The sequence below is a fragment of the Dipodomys merriami genome, unplaced genomic scaffold (assembly GCF_024711535.1).
Source record: "Dipodomys merriami isolate MVZ:Mamm:240054 unplaced genomic scaffold, mDipMer1.0.p SCAF_317, whole genome shotgun sequence".
NCBI classification, from domain to species: Eukaryota; Metazoa; Chordata; class Mammalia; order Rodentia; family Heteromyidae; genus Dipodomys; species Dipodomys merriami.
The window spans coordinates 1,103,256-1,116,725 of NW_027204682.1; the positions used below are offsets into that span (position 1 = coordinate 1,103,256).

A 13,470-nucleotide genomic window follows, 5' to 3' on the forward strand; every position below is an offset into this window, starting at 1 on the left:
ACATAAATTGAAAAAGAAACACTGGAAGTGGTCCTGTGCCTCAAGTGGTGGAGGGTTAGCCTTGCGGAAAAAAAAAACGCTGAAGAATAATTCCCAAGCACCGAGTTTCAGCCCCAGGACTGCCAAAACTACAGCAACAACAATAATGAACATTTAGTTAGTAAATGCGAAATAAAGAACCCATACTTGGAATATATAAATGCTCCTTCCATACTGATACCTGACAATAGTTCCTAATACATGTACTTTACCTATGTTAGGATACTGTGTTGAAAAAATGTTTTGTTCATTAGGTCACGGCAATTAATGCTAGGAATGTGCTTAGATGTCATGTGAAGATTAATTCTGGAAATTCAAAGATTCCAGGCTTTTGAGTGGGGTCACTGCTAATCACAATGAGAAGGATAGTGTAAGTGAGATTCAGAAACTATTTTGGCCAGTCATCTTACAAAAAAGGCGGAGGCTAATTAACAGTATTGACAGAAGAGAAGGAATAACCCCAGATGGAAAGAATAAATTATAGTAACTAAGGTATAGCAGAAACCGTTCTAGGGAACCATTTTTGCTTATTAAAGAACTAGTTATCAACTAGGCTAATTCCTCATTCCCTTTGGCATTCAAAATCTTCAAGGCTAGTTCTTAATCTCTGTGTGATGAATGTATCTCCTATGCTGATCTTTCATACCTGATCTCCTTTGCTTTCTAAAAGTCTGTCTTGCTGTATTTATCTATGAACATTTCCTAATACTAAATACACCTACAAAGATGAAAGAGGATGCTAATGTAAGAGTCCCATAGCTCATGAGTCATTTATGTAACAAAAGGGAAAAGGACATATTTATTGCTACCTTAATTATTCTGAAAAGCTGCAATGTCACATCATATGGTTCATATTTCCATTCTTTGTCTACATAGTGACGTTAAGTGCACATAAATGCAAATATGAGCGGGGTGCTGGTGGCTCATGCCTGTAATCCTAGCTACTCACGAGGTTGAGTCCAGAGGATTGTGGTTCAAATCCAGCCTGGTCAGGAAAGTCCATGAAACACTTATCTTCAATCAACCCCAGAAACCCAGAAGTTGTGCTGTAGCTAAAGTGGTAGAGTGCTCAAGTTGTGCTGAAGAGCTGAGAGACAGTGCCTAGGATCAAGGTTCAATCCCCACAACCAACAAAAAAGTGCAAATATAGGTTTAATTTTCCCCCAAAGGAATGATGAAGTCAATAGTAATCTTCCCAAATGATTTAGTAGTGCACCTACTTTTACTGAATTATTTGTTATGGCTTCTTTGCTAAACATATTCTCTTCTTTAAAAATTGTCAAATATTAGCTTTATAATAAACTTCATCTAATATTTCTTGGTTCAAAAGAGTTCCATAGAGTTGATGTCACGTAGCTTTCTTACTGTCTTAGTTCAAAGCCAACCCAGGCAAGAGAGTCTGTCAAACACTTATCTGTAATTAAACACCAAAAAAGCCAGAAGTGGAGTTTTGGCTCAAGCAGTGGAGTACTAGGTTTGGTCCAGGTAGGAAAGAAAGACAACTGTTCAGGGACAGGGGCCAGTCTCTAAGTTCAAGCCTCAGAACCAGCACAAACTAAACAAACAAGCAAACAAAACAAACCCTGGGTATTTCTTTGGGACTCTCCTTAAAATAGTGGTGGTCCGAGAAGAGGCTGCTTTTGCTGATCATACTCACTGGATCCTGCTTTTTTGGAATTCTTATTGCTATGGAAAACTCAAGACCAGACTAAAGGAATTGAAAACTGATTCCTGCAACAAGAGAATCATCTCAGGAGTGAAACATCCATCGATAAGACACTTTAAAACCTCCATGTCTTTGCTTCTTTGCAGTAGAACACTTTTAAAACAAAGTTACTTCCTTTTGTTCTATGCCTGCCTTCAAATGGCATGTTGTTTCCTTTTGCAATACTCTCAACCAGAAGTTTACAGACAAGTTTTATATGAGTAAAGGACACACTCAAAAAAGTCAGGGACAGAGTTTCCTTCCAGCCTTGGATTCTTTTCTTGTACAGTACAAAGCAACGCAATAGTTAACTTGAACTTTGTCATTTCTCTATGTTAAATTCCTCTCCTGGGATCAGTTTCCACATCCAGTAACAGTTACTTCCACTTACTTCAGAAACAATTTATGGTGCTGCTCCAGAAAAAAATGAATGTTTTCTGGCTTCTTTGAAATAGCACAAAGACACTTTTGGACATGAGGTAACACATGTTTCAGAGACAACTTAGTAAAGACAAATGCAATTTAAATTGCTTATAAATACATTATCCATGAGAATATTTTGTTCAAACTTCTCATGTGCTCTGTAAATTAAGGTGAATTTTAAATTGTAAGAAGGTTCTCAGATAATTTTTTGTGAATCTATATGCTATGCATTAATTTCCCAACTGTCCATGAGTTAACAGTAAAAGAAACAATAGCAATTATAGGAGAAAAAGAAGTTCTGTGTTTATGTATAAGTGTTCAATACAATATACAAGACTCTACAAATAAAAATTTGAAACAATAAAGCCAAGTCCCGTATGTAGATTTATGGGAGTGATATAGAGAAAGCATTACCCCTAACTGGAACATGAAGCATGAGGCCACTCCCTTTCTAAATCACGCTTGCTGATCATGTAAATGTGCAAAAAGGAGAATGGAAGAATGATTCTGTTTCCAATGCAAGTCACATATGGGAGAATAGACTTAACTGGAAAAAAAGAGTCTATCTTGAGGGAACAGGAATTATACTAGCAATGAACCTGGTGGCTAAGATCACATTTCTTTTTCTTTCCTTTTCTTATATTCCTTTTTATTGTTGTTGTTTTTTGTGACACTTGAAATATGGGACAGGGCGCTGTCCCTCTGAAATGCAGCTCAAGGCTAGTGCTCCTCCACTTGAGGTACAGTGTCACTTCCAGTTTTCTGGTAATTATTGGAGAAAAGAGTCTCCAGGACTTTCCTACTCGTGCTGACTTTAAAACCCAATCCTCAGATCTCACAACAACTTGGTTTATGATCACATTTCTAACAGTGTACACTCAGGATATGTAATGTATATGTTCATCTATCTTTATATGAATTCTTGAGTTAAAAATCTGGGCTACAGTTAGACTTTACACTCACAAAAGTGTTTGAAGTTTAAAAGTTGATGCTCCTGGAAAAATAAAACCTAAGAATGTAAAGGAGTCTCGGAAGTTCAATTTGCATCCAGCTTGGACAGTATAGGCTTTGAGACAGTACCTATAATTAACCAGTCAAAGCTGGGATACCAGTCACGAGCAAGATTGCTGAATTACAGCTTTAAGTTTTTGCATACATACATACATACAAACATACACAAACACATAGAGGCACTTATATGTGCACACAAAAATACACAAATGAAACAACTCTCAGAATATGTAGTAAAGTTAGAAAACAATAGAAAATAGGTCCTGAGTAAGACTAGAATCAAGTGATAATTTTTAATATTAGAAAGTCCTCAAGTGAATTTTCCCCCAGAAGTTGAGAATATTACATAGGTAGGGAACAGAGATAGTAAGAGAGTCAAGCAATCATTCTTAACGGGATAGGATACATAGTGGAATGAATCAGGGAAGCCGGCAGGTGCATCTGAAAATGTTCATATCCTGTGCCAAATGTTAAAACACCTTTGAAAATAGTACATAAACAGTCTGAGCAGTCAGTCTAGTGGATAAAATCATAAGAGAAGTTCAGAATTTCTAGTCTGTTTCTAGATTAAATAAACAAACTATGGCAGGGCAATGTGATACAAGCCTGGAATTCTAGCACTCAGACAAGAGATAAGAGAGTGGAATTACATATCGATACCTTCCCTGGACCAGGTAGAATAATTTTGTCTCAGTAAAACAAACCAAACAACAAGAAAGGAATACACAGTTGGAAGTTTGGCCTAATTTTGTCATTATGTTTTGAGAAGTCAAGTTTCCTATTGAATGCACCCCATACATATCCTCACTTGTGTTTTAAATGCTCTTATCATTACAGAACATTCGTAGATGCAAAACAGCTCATGATTCCCATCCCTCATTCTGTTGGATTCCAAATAAATGTGGAAGGATTACAAAAGCTTAAGTCTGGAGAAATAGCAAAGTTCGTCTAATGTAGGACTTTGTAGACCTTGTTAAATTAGAATTTAGATTTAAAATATATTTTTTGGATTTGTTTGTAATTTCATATTCTATAGGATACTACAAAATTCTTTTAAAGTAGAGGGATTAATTGAAAAATTCACAAATAATTCTGGCATTCTATTTGCCTAGATATTCTTTCACAACAGTTGTAATTAGAACATAGTTAATAGATAATTTGCAGAGTTCATGTATACCATGTTAATATGAATAATCTAGACAGAGTTGCCAAAAATGGATGACATTAATTTATACATTTAGAAAAACCAATTTTTGAAGGTTTGGTTTAATATGGTATGAAGAGAGTAATTGTGTGACATCTTCTTTCTTCTACCTATATGTACCACAGGAAGCCATTTCCTTATTTACGCGCCTCTGTATACATGGAGAAAAATGCTAGGTTTGGGTTTTTTTTTTCAATTTTGTTTTTTTTATTGGTTCATCCTAGAACTTGAACTCTTGGCATGGACAAGGTCTCTGATCCTGTTTATGCTCAAGGCTCAAGCCCTACCACTTCAACCTAAGTGCCACTTGAGTCTGGCTTTTGCACAGAAGTTTTTTGGAGGTAAGATTCTAAGAAACCTTCCTGCCTGGGAAGGCTTTGAATCATAATTTTCCTATCTTAGCATACTGAATATCTATGATAGTTAAAAAAGTCTAAATATAAATAATATTTACAAGTGTTCTGATCTCAAGAATACCAGTGGAGGAAAAATGATGCAGCTCAGTTTATTGTGGTGTTCTTTTCAGAACAAAGAGGGTGTCACATTAGAAGAGGTGTAGTATTTTTTCAAAATAGAGATAAGGTATTCATGATGTGAATTAAGGAATTTTAAGGTGTCCCTTACAAATTGGAAACTGTTGGGCTAGGATGACTTTATGGCATAAATCTTGGGATTGATGGTCATAGACATAATAGCTTACTCTTATAAACAATTGCTTACTCTTGAAGAATTAATTATTACACATGCTTCACAGTTTTATCCTCTACAAGAATGTGGCTATTTTTCTGTTTACTTCTCAATCTGTAACACCCCATTGGAAACTGCATCTATTGCAGAATTACATAACATGCAAACAGGTACTGTTTTGAATCTGTTAGGAATGTTGAGAATTTAAAAATGAGTAGTTGTTAGTCATAGGAATTTTGAAGAACACATATATTCTGTCCTCTAAAAAACTTACTTACTTTTAAAATTATGGGTTTCCATAGTATTAAACTGGGTCTGGTCGTGGGGCCTGAACTCTGGGCCTGGGCGCTGTCCCTCAGCTCTTCAGCTCAAGGCTAGCGCTCTAGCACTTGAGCCACAGTACCACTTCCAGCTTTTTTTTTTCTTATGTGGTGCTGAGAAATCAAACCCAGGGCCTCAGGCATGCAAGGCAAGCGCTCTACCACTGAGCCATCTTCCCAGACCCTGTTTTCTGTTTTAGAATGAGAAAGTACTAAATTTATTCTTTTTTGAAAAATTTGGCAAGTATATTGTGAAAATAGTGTCTAGTTGGATAACATTCAAGTTGATAAACCTCTGATAAATAATGGGTAATTAATTCAAATTAGAAGCCAAATAGTATTGATTTTTAAAATGTTACTACATAAAGAATTATATTTACTGTACCAATACAGTAAAATTACATTTTATGCAGCTTATTTTTTCAATTTTATTATCAAATTGATGTACAGTGACTTTACAGTAATTGTAAGGTAGTGAATAAAAAACATTTCAAACTTGTTATCCCTTCCTCATTTTTCTCACAGTTTTCCTTCACCCCTTCACCCCTCACAAGTTGTAAAGTACATTTCCCACATATTGTCTTGTGAGTATTGCTATTGCATTGGTTTGCCTTTTGTCCTTTGTCTCACCATTATGCTCACCATTGTCTCACCATACAGCAGGGATAAACCATAGGGGAAAACCCCAAAGAAAACAGAAATCACATAATTCATCAAAAACAACAACCACAAATGAAAAAAAATCTGGTTCCATATCTTGGAATTCATTTTGCTTAGCATCAGCTAATATGGTTACATATATGCATAACAAAGCCACTGGAAAATAATAGCTGCATGGATACTATATCATGAAAACAGCATGTTAACATTTTGATGGTAAAGGTGGAATTACGATTGGTGAATTTGTGGTTCTGATAAAGGATTTTCAACAGTTTTAAATTTATGGCAGGTAAAATTTAATATTTCAAAATTTTTAATAACTTAGCCTATTAAGAAAATTTAAAATTGCCTGGAAGAATAGGCTTTCATGCAAAGAATCCCAGGAAACATAGTAGAGAGGGAGCAATGTGGATGAAGATGGCTCTTTTTCAAACTAAACAAACAAACCTCAGAAACCTTGCTGTAAATCCTGTAGGTTCCCTTGTAATTGTCCTTACCCAGGAACTATATTCTCACTGTTTGAAAGAAGGTTGTATTGGAATTTAAATTAAAAGTTCTTAAAAAAATAAGGCATCTAAATTTGTGAATTTACCTTTAATTACCAAACAGTAATTCTCTGAAAAAGATAATTTGAGTCAAAATATTTAGGGAGAAAGTGCCCTCCACAATGAAAGAAGGTGTTGGGATTACACATTTCTGTTTGTAACACTTTCCACAATGTCTTTGGACGTGAAGCAGTGAAACACAGAAAAAAAATAGATTGGATACTTCAAACCAATGATTTCACATTTCTAAGTGGCTCACAAAAAATAATATTCTTATTAATATGAGGTAGTGAAGACTTCTTTTATTACATATGCCAAAAAGTTCAGAAAAGAATTGAGCAAATGGAAAAATTAATAATAAAAGTTTTCTTAGAAGCCTTAGCTAAGCGTATTGACTTCAGCAGTCAAGGGAGGCCAAAACTTTTTGATGTAAATTGTGTTAGTATTTTTACTCCCTAAAGTGATTTTACAGAGCCCATTTGGCTCACTACAATGCAGAACTGATTGAATGAAGACATGAAAATACATTCCACATCCAAATGAGGCAATTTGAAGAGTTTTAAAAGAGAAATAATGAAGATGTAGCAGTGGTGGAGCCCGTTGGTCCTTCAGCTTCACTAGACTGGAAGCCAAGAAGCTGTGATTAATTGGAACTCTGACAAGAGCTAAGAGTAGGACATAGAAATAGGACATAGAAGCATTTTCCTTTTGTAACAGACACTTTCTTCCAAGGTATGGGTGATTTAACTCTATTCTCCTCCATACATCTTGGTGAACAAATGCAAGACCAAGAGAAAAATAATATATTAAAATAATTTTGCATAGAATAACTTCACTGTTCCTGATATGGTATCTAAGGAGACTCTTAAGAGAGAAAATAAAAAGTGCAGTATTTTTTGGTTTTCTCTAAGCATCTTCTTAGCAAAATATATCTTTGAGGTTAGACAATTCTGATTGAACCAACAAGTGATGGAGTACTTATTTTTGTGGGCACTTTAGACACAAGAAGTCTTTCAAGGTAAAAGAAAAAATATATAGCCAAATATTTGAGATCACAGGCTCTTGGACTGTTTTCTGGAGACAAAGTTTTACATTAGATTTCTCCTTATTAACATAGATGTTATTTCATGGCAACCAAATACAAGAGGGAAGTTTTATGGACTCACTTGGCCAATTAAACAGCATGAAAGAAGAAAATGGCAAATAATATTTAATGAAATTACTTTGACCAATTACTTTGACAGAAGAAAGAAGAAAAAATATAATTCAAAATCCATTGACTTAAAAGTATGAAGAATGAGTAGTGAAGAGAGATTAGAGAAAATATAGAGGATTGTTTTCTCTCCAGTGGAGTAATGGGTTCTTGATCTTGTTTCTTCCATTCTACCTCACAAGCTACCAAGTGTGTCTCAGGACTGGATTATCCAGTTCAGACAGAAAACTCATAGAAGTAAGATACTGTATACAGCAGATATAGGTGATTTATAACCTTAGACAATCTATTTAATTCTGTTCAAATTTCTCCCCTATCCCAAACTTCCCTCTTTGAACAGCTTTCTTTGCTTTTCCCAAGACTGCCCTTCATTAACTGATTAAAATTTTGAGTGGTCATATTCATACTCTCTAGAGATTGCTGTTTGGTTGTGATTTTTGTGTGTTTTTGTTTCTAGTTGTGTTTTTTAACTGAATTTTAAAAGTTTATGCAATTGTGTTACAATTAAATATATCCATCTAATTGTCCAATGCTCCTAGATCAGAGTCACTCCTTCTATCGTTCTCAACCAACCCTTTCTCCAAGATTTATTTCCAATTTACCACTTCCTTCATCATATGTGTACATTCAGTATTCTAGCTGTATTTGCTCCTTGTTCATTTTTCATTCATTCTATGTCTTTACTATAATTCCTCTTTGGTTTCAACTTCCTGATAGTCATTCTGTTAAACTATTAATACTTTGAAACGTTTATATACATTCCATGGAGTTTCAATCCTGCATATTCTTGAAATGATGTCAGCTTATATTTCCATAATTCATTCATCTGCAGCAACAATTTGCAAGACTGGAGACGGGAAGCACCTAAACATGATTTTTTCTCAACCGTTTGAAAGATTATTTAGTCAAAAAGAAAGTTAAAAAATGGCTTAGAATGTATTACTAACTGCATTTTTATAAATGGCTTTGTACAATGTTGTGATTCTTTTATTTTACATGGAATAATATTTTATACTACCTATAAGTTTTGGAAAAAGAAGAAAATTAAAATTTATTCCTAAATAGGAATATGATAGAAATAGAAGACAGATATTATGTTTGTCATATCTCTGATTAGTACCCATATTCAAGACTTAAAGTCATATTTCTTACTATGTTAGACAGAGGGAAAACATAAAATAACATATGATAAGGCAACTATTTGTGATTGTTTAAAATGTACCTTATTAAATGATGAAATTTATTAGCTAACATTTGGGTTTGAAATTTAGGAGGCTGACATATTAAACACATTTCTGAAAGGCCCATACTGAAAAACACAAATTGTGGCTGGTACTATTTCTACATTTTAATGAATGGTTGAACATGTTTGGCATTAGTGCTGTGTAAATAATTCAACTCTATTGTAACTTGCTCCCTACACTTGAAAAACTTGTATTGTCACTAAGTATCATCAACTTGTCAAATGTTATTTTGGCGAAAGTGATTTTAAAAAATTTATTTGAAAAGGAATATACTTTCAGGAGATTAAATGTAGATTATCATTGGTTTGAGACTGACATTTTTATACCACAGAACCATGTTGTACTGAAGTCCCAGTGTTTTGAAGCACTCCTTAGTGATTCAAATGTTTTTCTGAATTACATTTGACCTCTAAGTCAAGTTTTCGGGCTTTGGTAGAACAATTATAGACCTATCCTTCCAGGAACTATTTTTTTGCCCACTTATGTTGGACTAAAATCTTTCGTTAATCATAGGTGAGGGGTATTAAAAATAATCTTATGACACTTTGTGAACTTGTTCACTCATATGGGCTGGTCATCTGTAAGTTGAATGTTTGAATTACAGTACTTTCTCTCAAATTTTGTGATCTCATCCTTCATTTTAAGTTGCCTTGCATTTCACAATTGCTTACTGCTAATTCCTGCATCTCAAGGAATTGGGGCCCTGAAATATAGGAAATGCGAAATTGAGATGGATCTTCAATTACTTTGTGTTGATATGTTTCATGGGCCTTGGTGAAAACTCTTGCCCCTGTTATCTGATGATGCAGGTAACTGGGCCTTGGGATGTTAGGACCCATGGGTACTGCAGAAGAATAATATTTTTTAGACATCTTAGCAAAATTTGGGCATAATCAGTAAGAATGCTTCAGAAATATGGACAAAAACAGTTTGGGACAAGCGAGTTAAAACAAAAAACAGAGCAGCAGAGTAAAATCCATTACAGATTAGAGGAAAACATTGTTTTTTTCTCTTGTGGATTCAGAAGACCAAGAACAGTTATAATGTATCACAAGTTTATACTAAAAAGATTGCATTGATACGTTTCCTAGTCTAATATATATTTGAAACCTAAATATTTATATTCCAATTCTATTTATTGGAGTAAATAAATATCAATTTATTTGTCAAATTATCAACTAATTCTAGTAAGTTTCATTGTGTGAAATATAAAATCAGCACATAAAAATATAAAATATATAACTATATATAATATGATTAAAAGACACACGTTTTGTATTGTTCTGTTGTAGTTACTGTATCAAAGGCAACTCTGTTTTAAAGTATGATTCCATTATCTCTACTTCAGTGTTTGATAGAGTTAGAACTAAAGCTTTATCATTTGTAGATTTACAGCATGGAGGCAAGAGAAAAGACTGTGATTAAAACATTATCAATTTAATGCCTAATAATGAGGAGAAACATATGCACTTCTCCTGCAACTATGAAAATATTTGGTGATAAAAAGGCAGTAGTGTAAGTTCCTGCCAGGAACTTAGAGACAGGTCAGGACATTAAGTAATCATGCATACGAACAATTTTTTCACCTTCTTGGCTTTAGCTACTTTTAAATGGAGTGTATAATAAACAATTATATTTTGATAAAATACCTTCTCGTCTGAACAGTTCTGTTTGAACTGTTCATCTCTCTATGATCCCTTATAACCAAGATTAGTTTTGTTCTAGTAAGAAAATCTTTGCTGTCATGGTAAGGTATTCTGGTTGGTCTCTTCCCACATGGAAGAAGGGTAAAGGCTCAGGTAGACATTTGTTCCAGTAAAACTTTATTTGGGAAAATGTCAGCTGAAGAAGTTTAGAAGTAGCTCTTAAGCAACGCTTAGTTTGAATCCATTAGGTCCACAAAGCTGGATAAATATGTACTTGAGAAACCATCACATTTGGACCAAACTATAAATAATAGAGAGTATGATCAAATTCCAAATAAAAAGATTTAAGATACTCATTGGCAAAAAAAGTTTGGAAATGTGAGCAATCGACTGATCAATATAATTTTTTCCACTATTCACAGAATTTTAGGGAAATAAGATCAATAGCATTGTTAGGAACAATAAGGTTTCCTTGTTACAAGTAGGCACCCATAGATATAAGCCTGTATAAAGATTGCATCATTAACTATTAAATTTAGAGGATACTACATGCTTCAGCAGCAAGTATACTCAAATTACAATACAGAGATTAACATGGCACTTGCACAAGTACAATATGAAAATTTGAGAAGTATTCCATATTTTTCATTCTTCACATGCAAGAAATGAAAAAAAGTGATTAAAAAGTTGATGACAAAATTACAAGTGTAACAATACCCGTAATTCATATAATTAAATTAAGTTTGACATCAGTGTATTAAATCACCTCAGAAAGGTGTTTACATAGCATAAACTTTACAAAACTTTTCAAAATAGACAACATTGTCATTTTATCCCAAAGAAAAATAATATTAAGACTAGAAAAAAAGGACTCAAACTGTTTCTATATGGAATACAATCCAAAAGGACACATTAATGATCCTATATATTATAAAATAATATAGAATTCAAAGTATATCTAGGAGAAAATAAATTATGAACATTATGCAAACATAGAATATAGAATATTTTAAAATATACTTTTTCAGACAAGCACCAGAAATATTTTAGTTTCTGTACTACTCATTTCAACAGGTAAATTAAAATTATTTCTTATTAAAAAGTCACAAACTCTGAAGAAGTTATTATACATGTTTACAAAAACTATTGAATATATTTTTCCATCCAAGGCAGGCAATTCACTTGGAAGAATTCCGCGGAATCCATGAATTTTTACAGTAAAATTTTGGTGCTGCCGGGCACTGGTGGTTCATGCCTATAATCCTAGCTAAACAGGAGACTGAGATCTGAGGATCATGGTTCAAAGCCAGCCTGGGAAGGAAAGTCTGTGGTACTCTTATCTCAAATAAACCACTAGAAAACTGGAAGTGGAGCTGTGTCTCAAGTGGTAGAGGGCTCACCTTGAGCTGAAGATCACAGGGATAGCTCCAGGCCCAGAGTTCAAGCCCCATGACTGACCAAAAAAAAAAGATATTGCTTTTATTTGGATTGTGAAAATATTTTGTAGGGACACAAAAGATGGACTTGCATTTTTGAAATTTAAGAAACTTAATCCGACCATTAGGACTTCGGTGAACAATTTGTACAGCCTTTCACAACTTCATAGAGGTAGTGATACATACTTATCCTTTTGGCAATATCAAATACAGTTTCTTCTATGTTGTTCTTCAGGCCTGGATTTATATAATAGTTCAACAGAAGGCGATCCAGCGTATATTTGCTATCTCAATTCTCAACATCAAGATATAAGGGTGTCAAGAGTCCTTTAGTTTGGGGAAGTGTTACTGTGTCTCAAGCGGTAGAGGACTCCCCTTGAGCTGAAGAGCACAGGGACAGCACCCAAGCCCAGAGCTCAAGCCCCATGACCGAACAAAAAAAAAAAAAAAACCCACAAGAACAACAAAAATCAAACAAACAAAAATTTTTGGGCTGGGAAAGTGGCTCAGTGGTAGAGCGCTTGCCTTGCATAGATGAGGCCCTAGGTTCGATTCTTCAGCACCACATAAGCAGAAAAAAAAGCGGGAAGTGGTGCTGTGGCTCAAGTGGTAGAGCGCTAGCCTTGAGCTGAAGAGATGAGGGACAGCGTCCAGGCCCAGAGTTCCGGCCCCACGACCAGACCAAAAAAAATTTTTTTAAAAAAGAGTCCTTTAGTTTGGGCATTGGTATCTGTATCAAGATGAAGTAAGAAAGAAGCCACTCTGGTATTATTCCACGTATATGCACTGTTCAGGGGTGTCCAGTCATCTACAGTTATTGCATGTGCCGCTTGAGACACCAACTCACTGACAATGTTTAATTGTCCACCGTAGGCTTCTCGAAGAGGGGTATACTTATCATCATCCCTACTATTCACATAAGTGGCCTTTTGGGAAAGAAGTCTCCGCACTGTAGTAAGCTGAATATTTTCGGCAGCACAATGAAGAAATATGCTTGGATCCTTCTCCAATTTTTTTTCTTGCAATTGATACCATTCCTTACTTTTTCACCTTGTTCCCCATATTCCTAATAATTGCCTAACCAGAGACTTTGAGTGCCAGTGGGAATGAGGTGTCCATTTATTTCCCTAATTGTTCACATTGGTTGAACTGGTCAGAAATATCTGGTGAATTTTCTGTAACTGTTTATTCCCCATGATTGTTTTTTCTCTTTTTCCAATTTTACTATTCGAAATTATTCTAACTGGAGAGTAGGGAATTGATGGAGAGCAGAGGAAAGATATTCCTCCATATTCAAATGTACACACTGAAAATGAGGACCAGTGATGTCTTCATGT

The 13,470-nt window shown here is 34.6% G+C and overlaps 1 pseudogene; it reads left to right on the forward strand.

Moving 5' to 3' along the window:
- Positions 1-11,246: 11,246 nt before the first annotated feature.
- LOC138841353 (U6 spliceosomal RNA) lies at positions 11,247-11,343 on the forward strand (annotated as a pseudogene).
- The last annotated feature ends 2,127 nt before the right edge of the window (positions 11,344-13,470 follow it).